This window comes from Rattus norvegicus, chromosome 20 (genome assembly GCF_036323735.1).
Source record: "Rattus norvegicus strain BN/NHsdMcwi chromosome 20, GRCr8, whole genome shotgun sequence".
Classification (NCBI taxonomy): domain Eukaryota; kingdom Metazoa; phylum Chordata; class Mammalia; order Rodentia; family Muridae; genus Rattus; species Rattus norvegicus.
Genome location: NC_086038.1, coordinates 44,553,926 through 44,569,666, shown reverse-complemented (window position 1 = coordinate 44,569,666; position 15,741 = coordinate 44,553,926). Strand labels below are relative to the sequence as shown.

Genomic DNA, 15,741 nt, shown 5'->3' with positions numbered 1-15,741 from the left:
AACCCCAGGGAGCAAACTTCCAAGCTTACTTGCAGAATTTCCCTGAGAGAGAAGCTGTTCAAGTACGATTTGCCAGAGTCTCTGAGGCGGCGTGAGCCGTGTTGACACGGGGACATTTGCTGCACCTTACGAGGAAGACTCACAACAAGCCCAGGGCGGTCATAGTGCTCTGCTCTGTAAAGTGGACTTGGGACTTCGTGCTGAACTTGAAAGGGGGAAGGGAGACTTCTGGGATCAGACCGCCTACCACACTGAGAGCTGGTAATAAAAACATTTAGAGAAACAACCTCAAGCTGGGTCAGGAGTTTTTGTTGCCACTGTCTGTCTGTCTGTCTGTCTGTCTGTCTGTCTGTCTGTCTGTGTGCTTGCTTCACATAAGGCGCTCTTTCTAGTGTACCTAATTCAGCTCAGGCCACAGAGTGAAGTGGAAGGGACAGGAAGGGTATGGAGGAGAGGAAAAGGCCTGGGAATCCGTAGGGCTATGAGAGGGAAGAAGACCTTGTAATCTAGGCGGGTTACAGGTACAGGAAGGGTCTGGGGCGAGGCACGCATGCGCAGAGTGGGCCAGGGGCCAGGATGACTAGGCAGATGACTCAGGATAGAAAAAGTTCAGAGATGAGCATGAGAGCGGAGAGGAGTGGCAGAGAGGGCTGGGCACAGGATTCCAATGCGGCAAAGGAGCCAGGTTTCCTTCATCGCTCAGGGAGTTGCCAAGACCCCATTCGGACTGGGTCTGCTGGGTGTTAAAGGGGAACAGGCTGCGTGAGGGTCTCCCACCTACCCAAACATCTTGCTTTCAGCAGTGCCATCAGGGAACCGAGCCAAAGTGGCAGCAAGCTAAGGACTGACACATGGACGAAAGGCCACCCTTCCATGGCTGCTTTAAAGCCGATGGTCCCTGAGAAGGCCTGTGTGCACACCTGTATACAAGAAGAGTGAGCAGAGCAGAGCGCCAAGTTTGGAGGAGCCAAGTGGGCTCTAGGAGGCATGCTGGGCCGGAGACAAGGAATGTGGGATGGGAGGGAGGGAGCTGTGTTTCCGGAACTAAAACAGGAGAAGCCTGGAGGACAGCTTCTAGATTCCAGCCATCAGATGCTTCTTGGGGAAGGCCAGTTGGATTACTTTGATAAAGAAATAGGATCCAGGTTTAAGGGCCATTTAATTGGCTATGGAAGGACCTGGAAGTTGGCCACACCTCCACCTGTGCTCATTCCTACAGCAGCTGCCTGTAGTTCATATGGACGTGAACTAATCTAAAATCGCCTGCTGCAGAAAATGATTTGAATTCAGGATCTATCTGAGATTTCCACTCTGCAATGTGTAAGACATTGATTTCCTTTAGACAAACTCCGCCACCGTAATCTACCTAGGACTTTCTCCTCTTTAATTTTCAGTGTGTCTGAAAGTCACTAACCCTTCATCCAGGGAGGTACAGGCTTGAACACTGTGTGTCTTTGGGCTCTCTGAGAATCGCTAGGCTAGGAACATACCCCACCCCACCCCCCTGGGTCCTGCCACGTTGTCTGGCCCCTCGCCCTGCTCAAGGCGGCCCCACGAAGTGAACACGTCAGAATGGCTGCATCACCCACCTCCTCACACTTGTCCTGTGTGGAATGACTTGGAAGAACACCAGATTAAGAGTGGCTGTAGTGGACCGTCTACCATCAAAGAGGGTCTGACAGAAATACAGCTGCTACCCCGGTTTCAGATGGTAACACTCTGGGATTTGAAATAAGAAGCAAGAAGTCGCCACAAGCAAATGTGTTGGGAGTCTGGTGCCCTTATTCCGGAATACATAGTGGTGTCTGGTACAGACCTCATGGACACCCTACAGAGAGTTTAACAATACCCAAAGTTCCAAACCAGTCCCCTCAGCCAGAACCTGCTGGAACTGTACTGACTGTCAGGAATTGCTCAAAAGAAACAATAATAATGTTCCTTAAAGCAGTGGTTTGGAAGAGGTTAAGGATCCAGTGCGTCTGCCAGCCAGTAATGACTCCAATCAGTCGTCAGCCTTACATGGGGCTGATGGGTTTCTGTTCCCTTTCCCCTCCCATTAAAGGCCCACACACGGACTGTTTGTGGCCTGGAGTGCCTTCTGATCCAGCTCCTGGCCTCTGCCACGGGATTATCTGCCAGCTCTGGAGCCTGCCTTGCCTCTCAGCAAACACATGGGACATGAGCTAAATTCAAGAAATCCCATTTCCCCCTATGTGGTTAAAGCCAGAAATGATGGCTGGATTCTAGGCAGCTCTCCTGCAGAGCTGGTCTGATACCCCACGCCCACCCCACCCCCATCACTCCCCCCCACTCCCCCCCCCACACCCCTGCCACAGGCTGCCTGCCCTGACAGCTGCTTTACCTTTGGCCCGGAAAGCAGATGAGGGAAATTGAAAAACATTTTTTTTTTAAGTTTACGTGTAAGATTGAGTGCCTCTACAGCGTTTGATGACATGTCAAGTTCTGGGGGCTGGAAAATATAAGAAGCAAAGCCTTCCTAATGCACTAGTAGCAGAGGTAAATTTTATATGTGTAATAATCAGCAAATAAAACATGCTTTAGAGACCACCCATCATGGTACCCTTCTGGGACTGCCCTGGCCTTGTTTCCTTAGAAAGGAATTTAGACATAAGCATGTTAGTGCCTGGGCGCCCACATGCGTGTACACACATACACACACACGCTCTGCAGATGAAGAAATCCAGGCTTCTGGGAGCCAGCGAGAATTGCTCAAGAGATGGACCCACGCAAAGTGGAGGGAGAACTTGGACGGCAAGTTTTCTGTCCTCTTCTTCAATTATTAATTTGGTTTCTTTCCACTGACTCCCTTTTAAAAAAAAAAGTCTGTGTGTGTGTCTAAGAGGCCACTGTGAACTAGGAAGTCGCAGAGAAGGCGGCGGCTTCTAAGATCCAGTGTTTCTCTCCTGGCATTCCCAGCAACATCCAGACCCAGCAAATGACTGGCTAAGGGGAATGGAGGCCTGCCGGGGTGTGAGGGTGGGGGCGTCGAGTACTTTCTAACCCGAGAATGTGCTGTTGGTATTTTCTCCCAGCATAAAATAGGGAAAAACTGGGAGTTGGCCTTCCTGCCAGTGTCTTGGGCTGAAAGCCAAGTACTTAATCCTTTCTATCATGGCTCCTTCCTTTGAGAAACAGTTTTGATTCGTTTTAAAGACAGGTTCTCGCTACGTCACCCAGGCTGGCCTTGAACTCACTACGTACCTGGATTTCTTGACAGCTAACTATGAGTACTGAAAACTCCAAGCAGTTTTGTGGCGGTGTGTCCCTCCCCTTAAAGAGTTAATTAAGCAGCCCCGCGGCCTGCCCGAGAGAAACCCTAAAGAGGCGCCACATTCTTGCAGGAACTCAGTCTGTCCCAGCTCAAACTGCCCTCCAGATGAACAAGGTAAAGGTGGGGACATGGGGACATGAGGGCGGAGGGAAGTGAGATCTGGCGACCGGGAAGGCAGTGGACTGGAAAGCCGGTCAGTGGTTAAAGAGGTCAGAGCAGGCAGGGACCAATGAGCTCGCTTACCTAAGATCGCCACCGACAGACGGGCCCAGGGGGTGGTCGCGGGCTCTGCTCTCCGGGATCCACCTCGGGCCGCTCAGACCTCCCTCGCCCTCTCCAGGTCCAGGTAAGTGGTGGAGCAGGCTCTCGAGCAGGAAGTGGATGCTGTATGCAAATCTCTACGGAGAGGAAGCCTCTGCTCAGCAGTCTCCCCGTGGGGCAGTGAATCAACCGCTGAGAACTGACTTTACTTCTTAAAACAGAAACCTCCCGCGTTTACCAGAGAGAACCAGCAGCCAATTAGGCTGCATCCTGCTTTTACCACACAGATAAGAAAACTGTGAGGAATGCCCCGGGCTTCTGGGTTACTGCGGCGGGCGCCTGAGAAGGCGTCTCTTGGAGACTGAACTTGAGTATTCAGACTGCTGATTCTTGAGCGCCTTCAAACGAAGAAACCTGGGCCCGGTAATGGGAGGGAATGGGAAGCAAGAGCTTATAACTGAGTCTTTTAACTCACTAAAACAGACTTGCTGCCCGTAACTAAGGGGCAAAGGGTTCACTGCCTATATCCCTGTGCTGGACTGTATTCTCTCACACACATACACATACACACACACACACACACACACACACACACACACACACACACACAGCCCTCCGGCTTCTCATTTCACAATCTTAAGTTTATTTCTTTCTTTTTCCCTTTGTTTATTCAGTGCTCTACGGAATTTATTGCACAGACGGGGATCCTGGAGGCAGAAGGATGCCACGGTGGTGTTTATGGGTAATATAAATCCAGGTTACTTCCAAGGCATTGGAGGGTGATGGGAGCCAGCCCGCGTGTGAACTCCTTCAGGCCACCAGCCAGCATCGCAGCCCCTGAACTCCCCCCTCCCCCACAGAAGGTGTCTCAGACTGAGCCAGTCCTGTCTCCCCATTCGCACACACAGGGGACACCGCCCAGAATGCCCTCAATCAGGTTGCCCAAGTATTACACGTAAAGTTGTGCCACACATAATAAGCAAAGGGAATGTGGCTTGTTTTTAAAACTTTAGAATAAAGGTGGTACAGTTGTTGGTGTGTTTTTACAATGAAGTACTATTTAGCTGTGAAAAAACAATGGATATTTGTATTAACTATTTGTATAAAATGACATGGAGAAGTGGCTTTGAGAAAGTATTTGGAAAAAAACATTTTTGACAATATATATGGTCACACAGAGAGAGAGACAGAGACAGAGACAGAGAGAAAGAGAGACAGAGACAGAGAGATATTAGATTTATGTGTCCCCAGCATCTGGGACACTGCCCATGACATTATAGGCAATCACTGTATACCTGTTGAATCATCTAGTCAGAAATGTGTGAGCTGAGCCTGGAAGCCTTCTGCTTCAAAATTATTATTAGATCTTAGTGGTTGGGGGAAACCAGCATTCTGCGTGGAATGACTGGAACCAGGATAATGGGGCAGGGGACTCTATCAACATTGGAATGAGAACAGGAAAGGGGAGACAAATGGGAGGGGAGAGCAGCGGGAGGGGGAGTAGGGCTGAGTAGAGCCCCAGAGGTGTTTCTGGAAACCTCTGCCTTTGGAACCCTTTCTGTGAGGAGTCAGGACAGCCTTTTCTTTCAGTCTCCACCCCGTGAGAGCTGTGATATGGGGGCCTGTAAGAAAGGCAGCAAGCCTAAGACCTGTCTTAGGTTGCTGTGTACCCCTCCTCTCTGAGTCCATCCTAGCTCGGGGAATGGGATAACAGCTCCTTGCTCAGAGCCTCTGCTAGGCCCCTCCTGGAAAGCAGCCCAAGGATGTAAACTGTTTATAGAGAATCTCCTGCACCGAGAAACGTCTGTCTGCACATGCCTGGCGAGCTTAGACTGAAAGAGGAATGACAGAGGCCATGCCTGAGGACTGGGACATAAACACCTCAGGTTCCCAGATGCTTTCCACTGCTGTCTGGATGCTCACATGTAGCCTCCCAGGAAGCAGCTTGCCCCTGGGGACCTTTGCATACCTTTAACCCTTCAAGCAGACATGAGAGGTGCAGAAGCCGCCATTCCCACAGCACAAGGCTCAGAGATGCCCACTAGCTTCTTGAAGGGCACATAGCTAATTTGTGGATCAGCCAAACTCCGAGCTATCTCGCTTGCTTGTAGGAATCTTTCCTCCCTTGGCTGCTCAGCTCTGGACTGTTTCCTACAAGTCTGAGTGCAGCTGAGGTCGTTCCCTTTCTTTACACAACTCTTGATAACTCTCAAAAGGGGACGGACGGAAGCAATGAAAAGGCCAGTCTGTGACTGCCAGTCACTCTGGGTCTGTGTTTACACATGAGTCTCTGCTCTCAGAGTCAAAAGTCGAGGAGTCAAGAGACGGGCCAACCATCTCACCCTGAGTTAAAAAGTCCAGAAGTAAAGCTTGCCAAGTTCTAGGGGTCCCAGTGTCTTTTGTCAGTTAGGGCTTGTCTTGGTTGCTTTTCTGTTGCTGTGAGAAGATACCATCACCACGGCAACTCAGAAAAGGAAGTGTGTAATTAGGCATTACTCTTCCAGAGAATTAGACTATATGATGGTTTGAATGCTTGGCCATCGGAAGTGCCACTATGAAGAGATATGGCCTTATTGGAGGAGGTGTGTCACACGTCACCGCCTCCTAGGCTCATGCTCTGCCCAGTACGGAAGACACCTTCTTCCTGGCTATCTTCAGACCAAGATGTAGAACTTTTGGCTCTCCAACCCCAAGTCTACTTGTGTGATGCCATGCTTCCCACCATGATGACAATGTACTGAAACTCTGAACTATAAGCCAGCCCCAATTAAATTCCATGGTTATAATGTCTCTTCACAGCAATAAAACCCTAAGACAGAAGATGGTACCAGGGACTAGGGTATTGCGTGGTAGGTCTGACCATGCTTTTATTTGGAAGAATTTGGATTTGGGGGCTTTGGATTTGGAATGCAATGGAGCACTTTAAGTGGGAATTAATGGGCCATCACGGTGGGAATATGAAAGACTTTGGTGCTGATAGTTCTGCATCTTGTTCCGAAGGCAGACAGGAGAAGGGTCTTAAAGCTCACACCACAATGATACACTTCCTCCAACAAGGCCACACCAACTTCCTAACACTGTCACTTTCTGGGCCAAGCATGTTCAAACCACCACAGAACTGTAATCCAGAAAAATGGAGGGTACACCTATGAGAGACTGAGAAATTTTTTTCTTTGTTGGAAGTAGGTGAGAGAGACTACTTCTAGTCCAGACCTTTGAGGTAGGAAGAGAAGCCTCTGATTCAGATTTTTGAGATGGAAAGACACAGGTTTTTGATCTGGACCTGAGGTGGGGAGACATTTTTAATCTGGGCCACACCTTCTGCTGGAAGCCAATAGAAAGGCATGGAAGAAGGAAGGTTTTTGCTTTTTGCCCGCTTTGCCTTGCCTGGCTCACATATCCATTCCTTCACTGCCATTGGAACATCCTTCTTCAGAATGGTAGCATATACAGAAGACCAGCAGACGTACCTGGCCTTGTGGACTGAGCCACTACTAGATTCTGGGACTTCCCATTCACAGTTGGCCATTGTTGGGTTAGCTGGACTGCAGCCTGTGAGTCAGATGTGTGTGTGTGTGTGTGTGTGTGTGTGTGTGTGTGTGTGTGTGTGTGTGTTCGTGTGCATGTGTGCGTCTTAGTTAGAGTTTTATTTGCTGTGAAGAAACACCGTGACCGAGGTAAGTATCATAAAGGACAATATTTCATTGGGGCTGGCTCACAGGTTCAGAGGTTCAGATCATTATCATCATGGCAGGAAGCATGGCAGCGTCCAGGCAGACACGGTGCTGGAGAAGGAGCTGAGAGTTCTACATCTTGATCCAAAGGTAGCAAGAAGGAAACACTGTCTTCCACAGGCAGCCAGGAAGAAGCTCTCAAAGCCCACTTCCACAGTGACATACTTCCTCCAACACTCCCCCAATTATTAGGCCATACCTCCTCATAATGCTAGTTCCCATGGGCCGAGTATATTCAAATCACTACATTCCACTCCCTGGGTCCCACAGGCTATGGAAGTTATACCTAGCCATAGCATAATGCAAACTACATTTAGTCTAATTTCAAAAGTCCCAATAGTCAATCATAGTATCAACAAGTCTCTTCTGATATTCAATCTCTTAACTATAATCCCCTATAAAATCTAAATAAAAAAGCAGATCACATACTTCCAATATATCATGACACGAGATATACATTACCATTCCAAAACATCACAGTGAGGAATTACTGGACCAAAGCAAGATCACAACCATCTGAGCAAACTCTGCATCTCCATTTCTGATATCCAACTCCCTTCAGTTTTGATGACTACAGCAAACTTACTTCTCTTGGGCTGTTTCTACTCCCTGTTAGCAGCTTTCCTAGACAGGGATCCCACAGCTCTGGCATCTCTAACATCTTGGGGTCTCCAAGGCAACTTCAACTTCACAGCTACTTTCAATGTCTGGGATCTGCACATCATCTTCTGGGCTCCTCCAAAGCGCTTGGGTTACTTCTCTAGCTCTGCCCTCTGTAGCACTCTAAGCTCTGACTGATGCCCCTCCATTGCTGCTTCTGTTTGTGGTGGTCAACCCATTGGCCCTGGCATCTCTGGTACACTGGGATTTTCTACTGCAACTGGGCTTCATTAAGAGATTCCATTCATGATGCCAAGCCTCAACTTCAGTCCTGGACTGTGAACTCTAACTGAGGCTACACTTTCACCAATGGCCTTTCCTGGGATCTCACAGTGCCAAGACTCAGCTGCTGTCTATGTCCCCTTTATGCCTTCATAACTAGTACCACTTGGGTAACTCGACATGTTACCAAGTCCAGCTGCAGCTCGAAGTACAACATTGGTTATTTCTGAAACAGAGCTTCTTTGTGGTCTTAGAAAACACATCTCAGAAGTTTTCACCTCTGTGATGCTGGTCTCTTCTTAAACATCGCTAATTTCTTAGCTCCAGCTAACTAGTACCAATTGTTCCAGTAGTCCCTTCTATTCTTGACTTTAAAGCCAGAGCCACATGGCTGAAGCTGCCAGATTTTCCTGATTGCTGCGGATCGAACATGCCCCTCTTGTTCTATTACATCACCGGCAGGTTTCTGTTTTCCAACTCTTTCACTGCCTAAGTTTGGTTTTCCTGGGACTTGCTCTGTAGACTGACGTTGAACTCAGAGATCTGCATACCACTGTCTCCTGAATTCTGGGATTAAAAGCATGTACCATCATTCCTGGAACTAAGGTTTTCTCTACTTGAAACTTGCTCTGTCACAGGTTGGCCTTGAACTCAGAGATCTGCTTGCTTCTGTCTCCTGGGAATAAAGATGTGTGCCACCACCATGCCTGAGCCTAAGTTTTTCACAGCCACCATGCCTCAAGCTCTGAATCAAAAGCCTATGTCTTCCAGCCTCAAGATCTGGCTCACGGGTGTGCCTTCCACTTCTGGATTGTAGTTCGTTCCAGATTAAAAATCCAAATGAAAACTGGCGAGTTGTGCTTGGCCATGTAGAAGGGACAATGTGACCATTTCCTGCCCCTGGAACAGAGCCAGTGGGGCTTGTTTGTAATACACACACACACACACACACACACACACACACACACACACAAATTTATGTTCCTGTATCAGGAATTATTCTCCCTGTCAAGGTTAATGACTCCATGACAATCAGAGATAGCATGAATCTGGAGGCAAGAGTGTGTCTATGTCCTTAGCAAAAATAGTAAATTCTGAGACCTTCGGGTCAGCCCCTAAGGCTGTAGGAAAAAACTCTAAAAACATGAATTAAAAAATATATAATTTCTCAACTATGTAAACTGTAAAGATGCAATATGAATTATAGAAGGAGCTTCCTGGACCTAAAAGAACAAAGGCAGCTACACTATAAGCCAGCTTGTCAGAAAGATACAAAGACAGGCAGATTCCTAAGTTCAAGGTCAGCCTGGGACAGAGTGACATTGGGCTTTGGTGTGTTGGGATCCTACCCAGCTAAGTTTATTGTCTGTGCTTACAAAGGCAAGCAGATTTCTGAATTCATTTGCAATGTTTAAAAAAACAAACAAACTATGTGCTTGCTGCCTTTTTCTAAGAATGAGGGGGCTGGAGTCACAGGATGCTGATTCATGGGATAATCAAGAGGGAAGCTGGGGTAATGACTGAATTAATATATAAATAAAAGACTGGGCTTTTGGTCTGTAGGAGATGAGCTATCCAGAGATTTTTTTTTATAATTTTTTTGAGCAAGAGAGATCTGTCTTGAGCAGAGGGCTGTTTGGAAAGCTGTCTTGAGCAGAACACAGGCCATCAATTGTACCCCATGATTTGACTTCCAGTCACTGTTTTTTTTTTTCCCACACTCAAACTCTCTCAGGAACACCTCTCCAAGCTGAGGTGAATCCTTGGCTGAAAAAAATAATCAGTTTATAATAACACCCAGAGTTCGATGGCAAAGGCATACACAATAAGCTTAGATCTGTGGGATCTTGCCCCGAGATCACGACTCCCTTAATTCCATTTAGTATCCTTGATCACAGGATTTAGTTCCATTTCACTTCCTGGTTCTTCTTCATAACTTGAACCATACAATTTGTATTTTTTTCCTTCCTAAGTTTGCTCTGCTTGATCAAAATGCTCTTCACGAGAGTAAATCAGAGGACGAAGTCTGTACTGGGCTTTTCTGAGACTTCCTGTGTCAATGCAATTAATCTGAATCTCTTCACCTTAGCCTCAGGCAGACTCTAAACACAAGGGCAAAAAGCAGTCATATTCTTCATGAAAACATCACAAGAACAACATACTAAATTTCTGGGCAACATACTAAACTTCTCTGAAACCTCTTGAGCCAGCAGGCCTCTACAGTTCAAATCACCCTAAGTACCACCATCTTCCGTATTACTACTAGAATGTCCCATTAAGCCCCGGGTAAAGCATACCACTGCTTTCCAGAGTCCTCAAATCCATTTCTCCAAAAACATGGTCAGGCCTATCGCAGCAATACCTCAGTCCCTGGTACCAACTTCTGTCTTAGTTAAAGTTTAATTGCTGTGAAGAGACACCATGACCAAGGCAACTTTTATAAAGGACAACATTTAATTGGGGCTGGCTTACAGTTTCAGAGGTTCAGCACACTTTCCTCATAGCGTTTAGGCTGACATGGTGCTAAAGAAGGAGCTGAGAGTTCTATATCTTGATCTGAAGATAGCAAAAGGAGACTCTGTCTTCCTCAGGCAGCCAGGAGGAGGCTCTCAAAGCTCACTTCCATAGTGACACATTTCCTCCAATAAAGCCACACATATTCCAACAAGGCCATGTCTCCTAATAGTGCCATTTACCATAGGCTAAGCATATTCAAACCAATATATATATATACATATATACATATATACATATATACATGTATGAGAGAGAAATTCATTCCGTAAGTTTTATAACTCTAGAGGAGAACCTTGACTAATACTGTACAACTCTTTTGCTTGCCCCTAGTGACAGACTTTCTCCTATGCAAAAACTTCATGACTGGGGACCAAGTATTCAAATATATGATGAACCCATGGGGCTATTCTCACTTAAACATCCACAGGGTTGCTGTAACATAATACCAGAGAGTAGATAGCTTAAATTATAAGCTTTTATTTCTTAGAGGTTAGCAGGCTACAAGTCCAAGACACTAGAAGATTGTGTATTGGCAGAAAGCCTGCTTCCTGGTTCATGAGTGGCCTTCTTGCTCTGTCTCATTCAGTAGAGGAGATTGGGATGCTCTCTGGTCCCTTTTACAGGGCTGCCAATCCTATCCATGAGATCTTGTTGCCACAATGTAGTTGCCTTTCAAAGGCCCTATACCCTAGTGCAATTATATAAAGCAGGTATGAGATTTCAGCATATGAATTTGAGGGATAATTGTCCTAAGAGTGTAGTTTATAACACTTTGCAATTTCGCACATATCAAATAAAGGCAGTTTCCTCCACTCCCATAAACCTAATCAAACTGTGAGTTGATACTCAGCATTAATCCATGGAATAAAAGAAAAGATTTCTTTTTGACCAACCATGTCTTTTCATTTTTAAAGCTCTAATTACAATCATGAGAAGGCAGAGCGAACTATAGTGGCCTACCACGTAAAAAGGGAGATAACCACCCTCATGCAGTCCTCTGAGAATGGCTCTTGTTCAAAGGCTCTGAACATCAACCATAGGCTGCCTGAGTCCCCAGAGAGGAGGGATCACCCCTCCACTGTTTCTGTCCTGACCTGGTACTGACCTTGGTCCTGACACACACTGGGTGTTGGACATAGAAGCAAAAACTTCTCAACACTTACTTGGGTCTCCCACAGATGGACAGGCAGTGGTGAGGCAGAGGTCTGTGGCACACTGAGTCTCTCCTGCTCTGCTCAGCTGCTTCAGTTCAGAATGGAAACCAGGACAGGCAGGTGCACAGACTCAGCCTCACCTCTGCCCTCCCCACCAAGCCCTGGTTCCTCTTGCTGTCTGTCCAGGTGGCCCTTCCCTTCTGGCGACATCCTCTCTGGGCATGTCTCCTGTCCTGTTGGAACACTGGATCAGGACCTCCAGAACCTAACAGAGGTCTTGGAATCGAAGACTCAAAGCAGAAGGGTGAGTCTCAGCCACTCTTCCTAAGCAGCCTGCATGGTTTGACGTGCACTATGCTGAGACTAAATTGTCAATGAGATTGTCTTAGGAAGAGAAAGTTCCTGAGGGCAGAGGTCTGAGGAGTGATATTGGTCAAGTATTCCTCCTTTTGCTTTGTCACCATGTGAGGAGACAGAGAAGGCCGTACCCATGAGGAAGACATGGATCTGCCATGAGGAAGATCCCATGACAGACATGGGATCTACTAGCATCTTATTCTTAGATTTCCAAGCCTCCTGAACTCTGATAAAGAATAATTTACCCAGTCTAGAATAGTCTCCTTTAGCCTACAGAAGATACATCCCAAACACCTCAATCCTGAAACTCAGCATACCAAACCCTGTATATACTGATTTTTCCCTATGCATACATATTTACGATCATTTAATTTACAAGTTAGACACAGTAAGAGATTAACAATGGCTAGCAATGAAGCACAGGTTATAACCCTATAGAATTACCAACACTTGCTTTTGTCCTTTGACGTCATCGTTAAGTAATACAAAGACGGGTGGATGTGATGGCGGGAATGTGAAAATGTCCCTCACGGCCTCCTGAACATCAACATTTGGTTTAGAACTTGAGATGCTGTTTGGGGAAGTTGTGGGACCTTTGGAGTGGGCTGTGTGGCTTTTGCATGTGGGCCACTGTGGTCAGGCCTTTGAGAGTTACAACCTTTCCCATTCCCCTCCCCGCCTCTGTGTTTCCTGACCCGCCACAAAACTTGGGCATCTGTTGACCCTTCATCACCATGATATCCTAAATAATCCTGTCTTCTTTCAAGCAACTCTTTCAAGTTGTTTCTGTTGGGTGTTTTGTCACAGTGTCAAGAGAAGTAACACACACACTTGTCCCATTATATACCACAGGAATCTGATAACCGGGCTACTAAGTGACTGACAGGGGTGGGCATATTCAGCAAGGGATGCTGGACGAATAGATGAGTCCCAGGCAGATAGCACGGGCAGACCAACATCTCACCACACTTTTCAAATGAGGTACAGTTGTGATTCTTAAAATTATATTTGTTTATTTTGTTCATGTGTGTTCTGGGGGGTACACATGCACCATAGCATGTACACGGAGGTCAGAGGACAACGTTTGGGGGTTGGTTCTCTCCTTTCGCCACGTAGATCCTGGGGATCCAACTCGGATCAGCAAGCTCCTTTACCCACTGAGCCATCTTTCCCGCCCCTGATGTGCCATTTAAAAATGGAAGAACTGCTTGTTTCTGGAAATTTCCTGGATGCACATAACTGTAGGTGACTGAAGCTCAGGTAGGGGGTTACTGTAAGTTGTTACAGACGCGGGACCATATGAAGATAAGCCTCCCTCTCCTACAAAGTTCAGATTATTCATCTCCTACTAAAGGGGATACTGGGAACAGCAGATCTGTCAAGCTGCGAAATAGCCTGTTAGGCCATCACCCACGCAATGGGCGCCTTTTACCAAACATTTGCATACTTGAAGGGGAGCATTCTAAAGTTCTGGGGAAAAGTCAAAGGTTACCTATTCCTGCGTGGCTTCCTGTGGTTAGATGGATCTGAAGTTTGGGGGCAGTGTCTCTAGAGTAAAGCCCTGTACACTGACTTCCTGTTAAAACCACCACTTTACCAGTAGCTAACCTTCAGGATGCACTCGGAGGGCTACAGCCTTGCTCAGTGGTGCAGCGCTCTCCTGGCTCCAGTAAGGTCCCTATCCAATTCCGCCACCAAGAACAGAATGAGAGGCTTTGGAAGATGCGTAAGTACCAGCTCTAACACATGTTGCCTGCCTTACACATGGCTTGTTGGAGCCCCCGTGTGAGGTGGGTTCTAGGGGAGGATACTCTAAAATGGAATCAAGAAATATGTTCCAAAGAGCAACTCTCCAAAAGGGAAATTAGCATTGAGGTCCCAGGTTCACAGCTGGGAAGATCAGACAAGGGAAGAATGTTGAAAAGGGGGCAGAAGGATGTAGTGAGAGTTCTGGAATTTGGGTTAAGAATGGTTTCGGTTTAACCCCAAGTGTAGGGGTGTCCCAGTGCTTTGGACTGTCCACAGCAGCTGACTGTGATTTGCCTCATGCTCTAGCAGAGGCGTGGTTTTGCCAGCTGCAGATAGTTTCTGGTATTGTGTGACCTTTGGAATTCTGGGAACTTTTCAGAGGGTATAGAAATGCTAGGGCCCCCAAGAGATGGAGATGGTTGTGGCTTGTTTGTAGTCATGTCCAAAGAAGGAATAAAAGGAAAGAAATTAGATTCAGGGACTTTCCTAATTCCTCTCTCTGCTCTATCCTTGTTTCTCTCCTATCTAGAGATAGAGGGTGAAACTGGGGGGGGATGAAAGGTGGGAAAAGAAGATGCGTAAGTACCAGCTCTAACACCAACTGTCATGGAGCCCAGCAGAGAAGACGGCATCGAGGTAGCAAGAGCTTTTGTGAGATGCTTGGCCATAAGAGAGCAAGGGGGCAATGAGAATCCCCAACACGGGTTGGTGTGTGACCTGTTGTGTCGATCCTGGTGTCCAGTCTTATAATTCCCCAGTCTTCCTTAGTTGGATTCACACAATTCCTTGACTTCTGGATGCACCCACGGGCAGCTTTATTTAGTTCACATAAGAAGTTAGGGTAAAGCCTGGCATAGTGATATAAGCCTGCAATTCTAGCACCTGGGATGTGGAGGCAGGAGGATCAGGAATTCGAGGCTAGCCTCGGTTCCTTGGTGAGCTCAAAGACAGCCTGGGCTACATGAGACATTGCCCCCACCCCAGAACAAACAATAATAATCATATCAATAGCAAAAAACCCCACAATTAAATAACAAATATTACTGTGGTTATTTGTGGAAACTCGGAATTCTTGTATACTATTGGTGGGGATGTAAAAGGGTGTAGTGCTATGGATTACGGCATACTTGTTTCTAAAGTTACCGTGTGACCCAGCAATTGTGTGTGTGAATGTGTGTGTGTATGTGTGTGTATGTGTGTATGTGTGTGTATGTGTGTATGTGTGTGTATGTGTGTGTATGTGTGTATGTGTGTGTATGTGTGTGTATGTGTGTGTATGTGTGTGTATGTGTGTGTATGTGTATGTGTGTGTATGTGTGTGTATGTGTGTATGTGTGTGTGTATGTGTGTGTATGTGTGTATGTGTGTGTATGTGTGTATGTGTGTGTATGTGTGTATGTGTGTGTATGTGTGTATGTGTGTGTATGTGTGTGTATGTGTGTATGTGTGTGTATGTGTGTATGTGTGTATGTGTGTGTATGTGTGTGTATGTGTGTATGTGTGTGCATGTGTGTGTATGTATGTGTGTGTGTATGTGTGTATGTGTGTGTATGTGTGTATGTGTGTGTATGTGTGTGTATGTGTATATGTGTGTGTATGTGTGTGTATGTGTGTGTATGTGTGTATGTGTGTATGTGTGTGTATGTATGTGTGTGTGTGTCCAGAGGAATTGGAAGTTAAGGCTTGAGCAGGTATTCATAATAACATCCTCATAATTACTAAGCAGATAAGTGGGTAACAAAATGTGGTGCACACACAGAGTAGAATATTGTTGAGACGTAAAAATAATGGGAAT

At 46.6% G+C, this 15,741-nt stretch overlaps 1 protein-coding gene and 1 long non-coding RNA gene across 5 annotated transcripts in view; one reads left to right on the top strand and one right to left on the bottom strand.

Annotated features, from left to right (window-relative positions):
- Traf3ip2 (Traf3 interacting protein 2) overlaps nt 1–3,675 on the bottom strand; it is a 43,249-nt gene extending 39,574 nt beyond the window's left edge. For 2 of the 4 annotated variants that reach the window (XM_063279316.1, XM_039098886.2), the window contains exon 1: nt 3,536–3,675. The gene's annotated coding sequence lies outside the window, so the exon portion shown is untranslated. Of the gene's footprint in view, nt 1–29; nt 327–3,535 lie in introns of those variants that run through there. The other 2 variants (NM_001044248.1, XM_006256532.5) reach the window with 2 other exon arrangements.
- Nucleotides 2,400–4,592, top strand: LOC108349084 (uncharacterized). The gene is made up of 3 exons (XR_001842493.3): nt 2,400–3,406; nt 3,633–3,976; nt 4,228–4,592. It is a non-coding gene; the product is annotated as an uncharacterized LOC108349084 (long non-coding RNA).
- The last annotated feature ends 11,149 nt before the right edge of the window (nt 4,593–15,741 follow it).